This window comes from Amblyomma mixtum, chromosome 8 (assembly GCF_055824585.1).
Source record: "Amblyomma mixtum isolate Tamu chromosome 8, ASM5582458v1, whole genome shotgun sequence".
Taxonomy (NCBI): domain Eukaryota; kingdom Metazoa; phylum Arthropoda; class Arachnida; order Ixodida; family Ixodidae; genus Amblyomma; species Amblyomma mixtum.
In genome coordinates, this window is record NC_143019.1 from 93,628,626 (window position 1) to 93,637,704 (window position 9,079).

The 9,079-nt window shown below is 49.3% G+C and overlaps 1 pseudogene; it reads right to left on the minus strand.

The window, feature by feature from the left end:
* Nucleotides 1-250: 250 nt before the first annotated feature.
* On the minus strand, nt 251-5,478 carry LOC149333540 (uncharacterized; annotated as a pseudogene).
* Nucleotides 5,479-9,079: the final 3,601 nt, after the last annotated feature.

The following is a 9,079-nucleotide window of genomic DNA, read 5'->3' on the forward strand; positions in this document are numbered from 1 at the left end:
GCCGCGACTTGTCTCATTACTTTCAGGACACACCCTGTATATGCATCAAGACATGATCAACACAGGAACACAAATAAAAGTGCACAAAAAAAAATTTGAAATGGATAAACACCTGTATCTGAGATCATGGGTTCTTGGAGACAGAAGGAACACACAAAACTCACACAACAGAGCTCTGTTGTGTGTGTTCCTTCTGTCTCGTCTTTAGCGCTGTAGATAAAACCAACTCGCCCAGCATATTGTATTGTGGTTATTGACGTTGGAACAGAACTTGTTTGGTAAACTGTGCACATACATATGAATCTCTTGTCTGTTCTGTTATCCTTCTTGAATGTTCCCATAGGCGAAGTGTGATGTAGGTCTTGAGTATGAATTTTATTAAGGCAATCACATGCTCTGGAGTTTCTCTGTAATGTTCGAGGCTCTCAAAACTCTTCTTGTGCCTTTCACAGAATTGGTGAAATAACTACAAGGTTAGCCGGTCTGCTGTCATTTTTTCAACTTTCTCCGATGAGTGCCTAAGCACATACCCGGCCATATAAAGGGTGTGGTGAACAATTTCGGAAGGCATAATCAACCCTCCATTGTGCCTTATAAAAATAATATGCTGGTGATGCTGTCTTTCACCAGCATAGCAGTACATGCAGTGCATGTTATTTTTTTTATGCAAGCGTCACGATAAAGCCCCCAATGTATTGGATGACTTCACTGCTGAAACTGCTTAGGCCGTAGCCAAGGTTTGCATAGTTGTGGCCTGCTGCTGCAATAACTGCTGCTTCTTCAGGTGAGTCAACACCTTCTTCATCGTCTTGACTCCGCCGTACCCTCATGTGTGGCAGTGTCAGGGTGCATTCCTGGTCTGGGGCCACATTCCTGGTGTTTGGCGGCCGCACACCAGCATGCACAAGAAAGCTGCGGTACGCATACCAGAACTGCACTGCAGAGCAGATGGATTGTTGTTCCAGCCCCCTCAGTGGTGCACACAATTAAAAAACATTTCTAGGTGGTCCTGGCTAAACCGATAGGTGCAGATATAGCTGTAACAAAAAGAAGTACACAATTGTTGGCATGGTCTCACTACAGACACAGCATTTCATCGAATGCGTATGAGCCTTCCTGGCATACAGTTTGTGCTGGCATGTTAACATCATTTAAAGGCAGTACTAGGTTCGAGGAAGTCATTGCCATTTTCCATTTTTCGGCCAAATATGTTGAAGAAATACATGGCTTGGCTGGGACCGCCCCTTCCTAGAGTGACCCATAAATCTGGCCTTGAGACAGTGCAAGGTCATTTGTGACGAGGAGCTGATATAAATGTTATTACTTGCTATGTCCCCTTCTTTCCTTTTGTGTGTGTGTTATCAATGTAGTGTTCCATCCTAACGGCCACTTGCCCCTCTTCGCGCGCTGTCGCCAGATGCCCCCCACGGTGCGCCCCGCATCCTACTCCTGTTTTGGGAAGCCACTCCCTCCCGTGGATGCTCCTCCGCTCCGTAATGCAAGCTCTTTCGATATGTCCTCGCTTGTGGCAAAAATTACACGTGGCTGACTGGAATCGACATCCCTGGGGGTTGTGTTGGTCGTCACACCGCCAGCAGCGTTGTGCCTTTTTAACCGATTTTGCAACAACAGAAGGTTTGTGCACCTGGTTGCTTGTTTGGTGTACCGGCTCGGTGTTCCGGTGAATCCCTCTCTCCTGGTGACCGGCGCTCTCCGCTCATACGGCAATGCCGTAAGCTTTGTTGAATGTGAGGTCCTTCTCAGCGAACAGGTGCTGCTGCAGTGACTCGTCACTCAGTCCGCACACAAATCTGTCGCGTAACATCACGTCCAAGGGAAGCATGGCAGCGTTAGCAGAAGCGAGCCCGGCTGTAGACCTCTGATGGCCTCGGGTTGTAGTGCTTTTGCAGCGCTGCTACGATGTCGTCGTAAGACACTGCTGCTGGTGTGCTTGGCTGAATAAGGGCGCAGACAGTGTCGTAGGTCTGCTCCCCGCACAGCGTCAGCAGGTTGGCCCTCTTCAAGGCTGGGTCTGTGATGTTGTTAGCTTCAAAGTAGAACTGAGGGCGTCCGACCCACGATGAGCTGTTGAATTCTGGTATTTGATTGGGAAACCCTCGTGTAGCCATGGCTTTTCAATAGCGTTGCGTAGCGCGGGTCGAATCCCATCCGGTCGCTGTGTTCAATGCAGCGAAAGACGCACACGGTACTTTAACACTTCGTTTATTTAAAGCTGATGAGGGTGCGACCAGCGTCGACCGAGGCAGGAGCCGAACTGGCCGCCCGAAGAAAGGAGGGAGCGGAGAAGTGTCCACGAGAGGGAGTGGCTTCCCAGAACAGGAGGAGGACGCGGGGGTGCACCGTGGGGGGCATCTGGCAACAGCGCGCGAAGAGGGGCAAGTGGCCGTTAGGACAGAACACTACACTGGTAAGACACAATCAAAAGGACTACGCGCCTTCACACATTCGCGCCGACCCCCTGCACGCTACCAGGCTGCTTTCTAAGGGAGAAGGAAGTGCTATGTCCCCTTCTTTCCTTTTGTGTGTGTGTTACCAGTGTAGTGTTCCGTCCTAACAATCACTTGCCCCTCTTCGCGCGCTGTCGCAAGATGCCCCCCCCCCCCCCACGGTGCGCCCCCGCGTTCTCCTGTTTTGGGAAGCCACTCCCTCTCGTGGACGCTTCTCCGCTCCCTCCTTCCTTCGGGCGGCCAGTTCGGCTCCTGCCTCGGTCGACGCTGGTCGCACCCTCATCAGCTTTAAATAAACAGTCTTAAAGTACCCTGTGCGTATTTCGCTGCATTGAACACAGCGACTGGACATGACAATACTGCAATCTTCTACTTCATTATGGTTATAGAATTACTTTAGTTGCCTACATTCTGCATTGTTTTTTCTACATTGCGATGTAGCTCATGCTAACATAGGATAATGCAATTTCATGCAAGATTGTTCTAGCAATGGTAACAGTTACAACTAATGCTCGCTAGTAACCTTGACTATGAATGAAAACATTTTTCATATAAAATATAAGCAGCTAGGGGGCTAATCAGTTAGGTTATAGGGCTAATCAGTTAGGTTATATGTAACCCATGTAACTACATGCAGTTAGGTATGCTTAGTAAATCTACCTGGTTCGAGGAACAGTGCAAACTAGGGTCGCAAGACAACTAGGGACAGAGAGAGTGTTTGAGTCGGACCCAACAATAGCTTTGACTATGGTACTGACCAATTTGCCCGTTGTGCCTTACCATTGGGTGCTTGATTGATGATCTTCGTGTTGGAGTTACGCCCTGAGAAGGCGTTTTAGTTGCCTGCGGGAGAAAAGAGAATAACTGGAAGAATAAGCACTATTGCTGCATGCCTCTTACCTTCAGTCGTCTCTTTGGGGTCACCGATTGCCAATTACCCGCAGCTTCAGCTCGAAGGTGGGGAGTAAAGGTCCCCTGAAAGAAAGACAGTCCCTCACATGTTGGCACTGACCAATCTGCCCGTTGTACTTTACCGTTGGACGCTTGAATGGCGACTTTCATGTGGGAGAGCTGTACTTCATATGTTGTGTTGCTGCCTGAGAGAAAGAGAAATAGTGACTAAGGCACTAGGTTATTACTAGTTTACATATTGTTCCAGAATACAGGCAGGTGTGTGGCAAACTGTGATTCTGAGCTGTGAATGTTATCTTGTAGAAAGAATAATTTTATCTGAACTTGTCAGTGTATTCACTGTTTGCACCCTCTATCAGTTTCTTACGCTAGCGCTGTTTGGAATGCGGACTTCATTATGTTAATATGTTATATGCGTTCAGTCATCATAACCATTATGGTTATTACGATGCTTACTTCTGAACAAGGTTGCAATTATTCATACATTTTTTTTTTGTTTTTCTTATGCTCGGGGCAACCTTTTGTTTTTTTTACTTTTTCAAAACTACCTCACAATTAAGTGTCTTGGAGCCCGCACATGTGTTGCATCCTAAGCTACAACCAAACAGGTGGTGCGATGTGCTGTCCAGCGCAGGGAAGTCCGGTGCCGCGCATGAACGCTCAATTGATGTTCTGCGCTGTCACCAGGTGGATTTGAAACCACTCTATAACCGCTATTGCCCTTCGTGTGGCTGCATAATAAACGATATGGCTTTACAATTTCCATGAAAGGCAGAAAGGCTACATGTCTCGATGCATGCCTGTGGAAGGCTACATGCCTATGAAAGGTTACGTGTCTCGTTAGCTGAGCAAAGCACAGCCTCTAGGCTTTGGCAGCTGTACCAGCTTAACTAGTGAGCTTGTATTCCTCCGAATGCATTGTAAGCAGCGCTCTCTTAAGCATTTTGTGTCGGAATTCCGGAAAGCGCTATTCGATGGTGCAAACACTAAGAAATATGTGAAGGATAATGCATTCAGGGTGCAAACCGCTGTAATACCCAATCGAAAGCAGAATGCTGACACATTACCCTACACAAAAAAAAAAAGTGAGGCTGAAACCTGTTTGCTTCGCTCCTCGTCGCTCTTACAAACAGTATTTTTTAAGCAGACAGCGCCAACAACGTCGCGTCATGCGTGTAGATGGCACCTGGCGCTCTGTTGTTCCAGTGACAAGTATGTTGCACCGGTTCCGCAGTCATGAAATTCCTTGCTGCTTGAAGTTTATGTCACTTTCTATTTGAATACAGCAAAGAAACTTGCAGTGATGCGATATGGCTCCGGTGTCCCTCGTCAGCGCCGATGACACCAAGACGAACTCTGCGGTGTTCAAGCAGCACTTTCAGTGAACGACGGTGACCTGTCGCCGCCCCATGACGCTGAGCACGACAATCACGTGTTATTGCATGTGACTGAAATCTTTCGCTGGTGTACTTGCCGAAGAAGAAGTACACGCTGCTATTCACAGCATCGCTTGAGGCTCGCCATTTTTACTCTGCGTGCCTCGTCTTTTTTTCCTTTATTGTAGTCGGTGCCTCTTTCAGACAGTGCCTGCAGCATGAGGGATCCCAGTGGCCTCCGGACTCATTCTCATTCTCAGGCTCGTTCTCATGCTTGACAGAAGCAATCACGTCATGCCCCGTGTTGGGAGGTGTGCAGAATATCCTTTTTTTTTATTTATAAATACTGCTGTCTCTGAGGAGAGACATAGCAGGAGTGGGCAAATACATTAGTAAAAACAAATAACATGGGTAACATAGAAATAGATAATACAGAAGTATTAAAAGCAGATCAACAGGTCATTGTTTCGTGCAGTTTATTTATCCGAGGAAGGAAAGGACGGCACGGTGCCGTTGATTTCGGGCGTATCAACGAACTCGACGAAACAGTTGGAGTCCTGTGAGCATGGACTCTGCTCGAACTCGAGGATGTTGTAAGATCGGAAGACCACCGCCGGCACGTACAGTGTCTTCTGTGGGCCCATGGGAGTCCAGTAGCGGCCCAGGTTGAAACCGTTCAGAACGACTGTGCCCGGCACAGATCCTTGAATTTTCCTTGGCATGCTGGCACTCCCCGATGTAGACCAAGGAGTCTTCCTTGGAGGCCTGCTCTTCCGAGAATTCACCCCTGTGGAATGCATTCCTTGGCTCCTAAATTGTCAGGCAAGTGAACAACAAACTCTTCAATTGGCAATAAGCGAAGTGCTTTGTTTTGCCCGCAGGGGCACCTTGTGTAATGAGGTGTTGTTTGCGCCACCACGGACCCTTAGCCCCCATACCGAAGCTGTCATCCGTACCGTGGCGATAGGTTGAGAGGTGGAGGGAAGAAACCATGAATGGTGGCGGTCGAGGAAAGGTCAATCCTCGGCCGATGGGCTCCTCGTCTGTCTACCAGGCGGGGAGTCCCGGGACCTTCCTCTGTGTATAAGGGTGAATGAGAGGCGACAAAGTATCAGGAACCCTTAGTTTATACATGCCGTATGGATAAATCTGCAAAAAAATCTGATCGGCCCCTAAAAAGGGGTCGCACAGATGTGAAGAAATTGAATCCACAGAAGCCAGAAACGTTTGCAAAGTTTTTTATGGTTCACTCAAACACTGATGAACCAGTAGCCAACCTGTCTGCATTTGTCATCGCCAACACCCTAAAAAACTGTGTAGGCAAAGACTACAAAGCAAAAAAGCAGCGAACCGGGGACCTCCTTGTAGAAGTAAACACAAAAGAACAAAGCATCAAACTGATGTTGTTACAGAATCTTGGAGAAATGAGTGTGCAGGTAACCCCGCACCGCACCCTGAACCACTCAAAGGGCGTCATATCTGAATATGAACTCCTGCAGAGTACCGATGCGGAAATGCAAGAAGAACTAGCCGAACAGGGAGTAATAGCAGCCCGACGAATAACCATCCGGAGAAACAATGCTGAAATCAAGACAAAACACATCGTCCTAACTTCCAATCGCACAACTCTGCCTGACCCCATCCACGCCGCATACCTCCATTGTAAAGTCCGCCCATACATACCGAATCCGAGACGATGTTTCAAGTGCCAGCGCTTTGGGCACAGCATGTTGGCTTGCCTGGGTAAACCCACTTTTGTCACATGCGCAGAAGACGTACATACAGAAGAAAGATGCGAACGCACACCAAAATGCATCAACTGCAATGGCGCACATGGCACGTACTCCAGGTCATGCCCAGTCTGGAAAACAGGAAAACAAATTATAACTTTGAAGACCACAGAAAACCTGTCCTACCATGAGGCAAAAAAACGTCTCTTTCCAACAGAAAGGGACATACTCTGAAGCGGTGACACGGGGACCGCCGCCGCCTTCAGTTTCTGTCCGGCACACAGGTCTATCTGGTGGACCTGGTGTCGACACCCAAGTCCCCACCACAGAAGTCGGTGGTACAGTTCACAGGGCTGAAAATTTCGCGAGAAGGCCACGCGATCCTCGCCGGAGGCCCTCAGGCCCCACTTTCAGCAGCGGCATCCTCGGCGACAGACACCCAGAACAGCTCTGCTGAACTGGACCTGTCGCCCCACCCCTCTAAGAAGGCACCTGCTGGCCCAAGAGACTCTGCCGCTGGAGCAGGACCTGGTTCAGCGGTGCCAACAAAAAAGACAAATGCGAAGGCCACGGGCCATCGCAACCAAGAAGCATCCTCCACATCCACCGTGGAGGATATGGATGTCAGCGAAAGTCCGCCGACATCTGAAACACACGCATCTGCGGCGTCTCCGCGGAAATCCGGCGCCACGAAAGTGGCGATGGATTCAACTCCTGGTTCGCCACCGCTGCAGCGGCGGCGAGACTCCCTAGGGAAAAAAGGGAAACCACGGATCACTGCTCCTGAGAATAAATAACTTTTCCCAATCCCCAGCTTATCACAATGGCGTATCTAATACAATGGAACTGTAGAGGTCTACACAGAAACTACACAGACATAACCGATATGCTGAAAACAATGGCACCTACAGCTGTGTGCCTGCAGGAAATGAACCTTGGGCCACAGCACACAAACATCCTAAAAAGATATAATATTTTCCAGAAAGACCGAGTGCAAGCTAGCCGACTCTCGGGAGGCGTCGCTATCATTACGCAAAGCGATGTCCCTGCAAGAGAGGTATCATTAAAGACGAACTTAGAAGCGGTCGCAGTAAACATCATTAGCCATAAAACAATAACAATATGCTCTGTGTACATACCACCACACAACACAATTACCATGCATGACCTAGAAGAACTTCTGGAACAGTTGCCTGAGCCATATGTGATAATGGGGGATTTTAACGCACACTCATTCTGGGGAATTGAGCATACTGATTCCAGGGGTCAGCTCATCGAGGATTTTATTCTTTTGAGGATTTTATTACTTAGCACCGCGATTGAAACAGACAAACCATCCTCGAAATGCGCAAGTTTCATGCCACAGCGGTAACACTTGTGCAGGGCGCCAGCGGTCAGCGTATGGCGCCTGCCAAGCGGGGTCAAAACGTTGGCTGTACTCAGGTTGAGGCTGCTGTAACGCGAATTCACCGCCTGTGTAGGCGCGCCGTCTTCCCACAGACTGGGAGGCGGACCGTAAATCGCAGGGCTTCCAGTCGGCGAAGTTCTGCGCACTGCCAGCTGGAACCTAAGAAGTGGATGGTGTCGCGGGCTCTGCCTGCAATGCGCAACCGACCTGCTGGGCGTCATCACGGTGCGCAGGTTCTTGATGCCGGAGGAGTTCCTCGCGCACAATTTGTCGAATCATGTCAGCCATCGGCACTGGAGCAGCGAAGTCAACGCTGGCGACGGAGGTGACATTGGCCAGGCGTCCAAATTTTGGGACAATACGACGATGCTTCAGGACCTCGAACGTTCTGCAGTGCTTGATGACGTCGGCAGTAGACTTCAAGCTGTCTTTGCTAATAAGGAAGTTGTAAACATCTTCTGCGATCCCTTTAAGTAGTGCCTAACCTTATCTTCTTCAGACATCCGTGAATTCACTACCCGGCACAGTTTTATGATGTCTTCGATGTACATGGTGCAAGTCTCACCAGGTAATTGGGTCCGTTGAAGCAGCGTTTGTTCAGCTCGTTTCTTTTTGTCAGATCCATCACCGAAACACTTTATCTCTTCTGTAAAACGGTCCCACGTGGTGAGGGAGTCTTCATGATTGTCAAACCAAATCAGGGCTGTCGCTTCCAAAAAGAATACGACGTTGGCTAGCTTCACTGTAGCATCCCATCGGTTGTACCAGCTTACCCGCTCGTAATTAGTGAGCCACTCGTCGACATCTTCATCGGACCTTCCAGCAAAGGTGCGCGGTTCGCAGTGATGCTGCGAGTGGCCCGCAGCGGGTGCTGCTTGCTCGGCGTCGCCGTCCCGAGGCATATCCAATGGAAGGGGTGGTAGTCCAACAACTCTGCGGCTGCATCGAGGAACAGAGGGATCCGTGTTGTTACCCCGCACCTCCACCACAACTGTTACGTACTCAGTTGGCACTGAGCACGTCTGGGACGTCTTTTCGAGAGGTATTATGACGGGGCGGAGAGCTCAAACCAGCCAGGCTGACCAGCTTCGTTTTCCTCTACTCTCCGATCCTCTCCGCTGCGTCGTCGACACAAAGCACGTTACAATATGATTTAATGGCTGCGAGCCTAGCGCTAGCACTCCG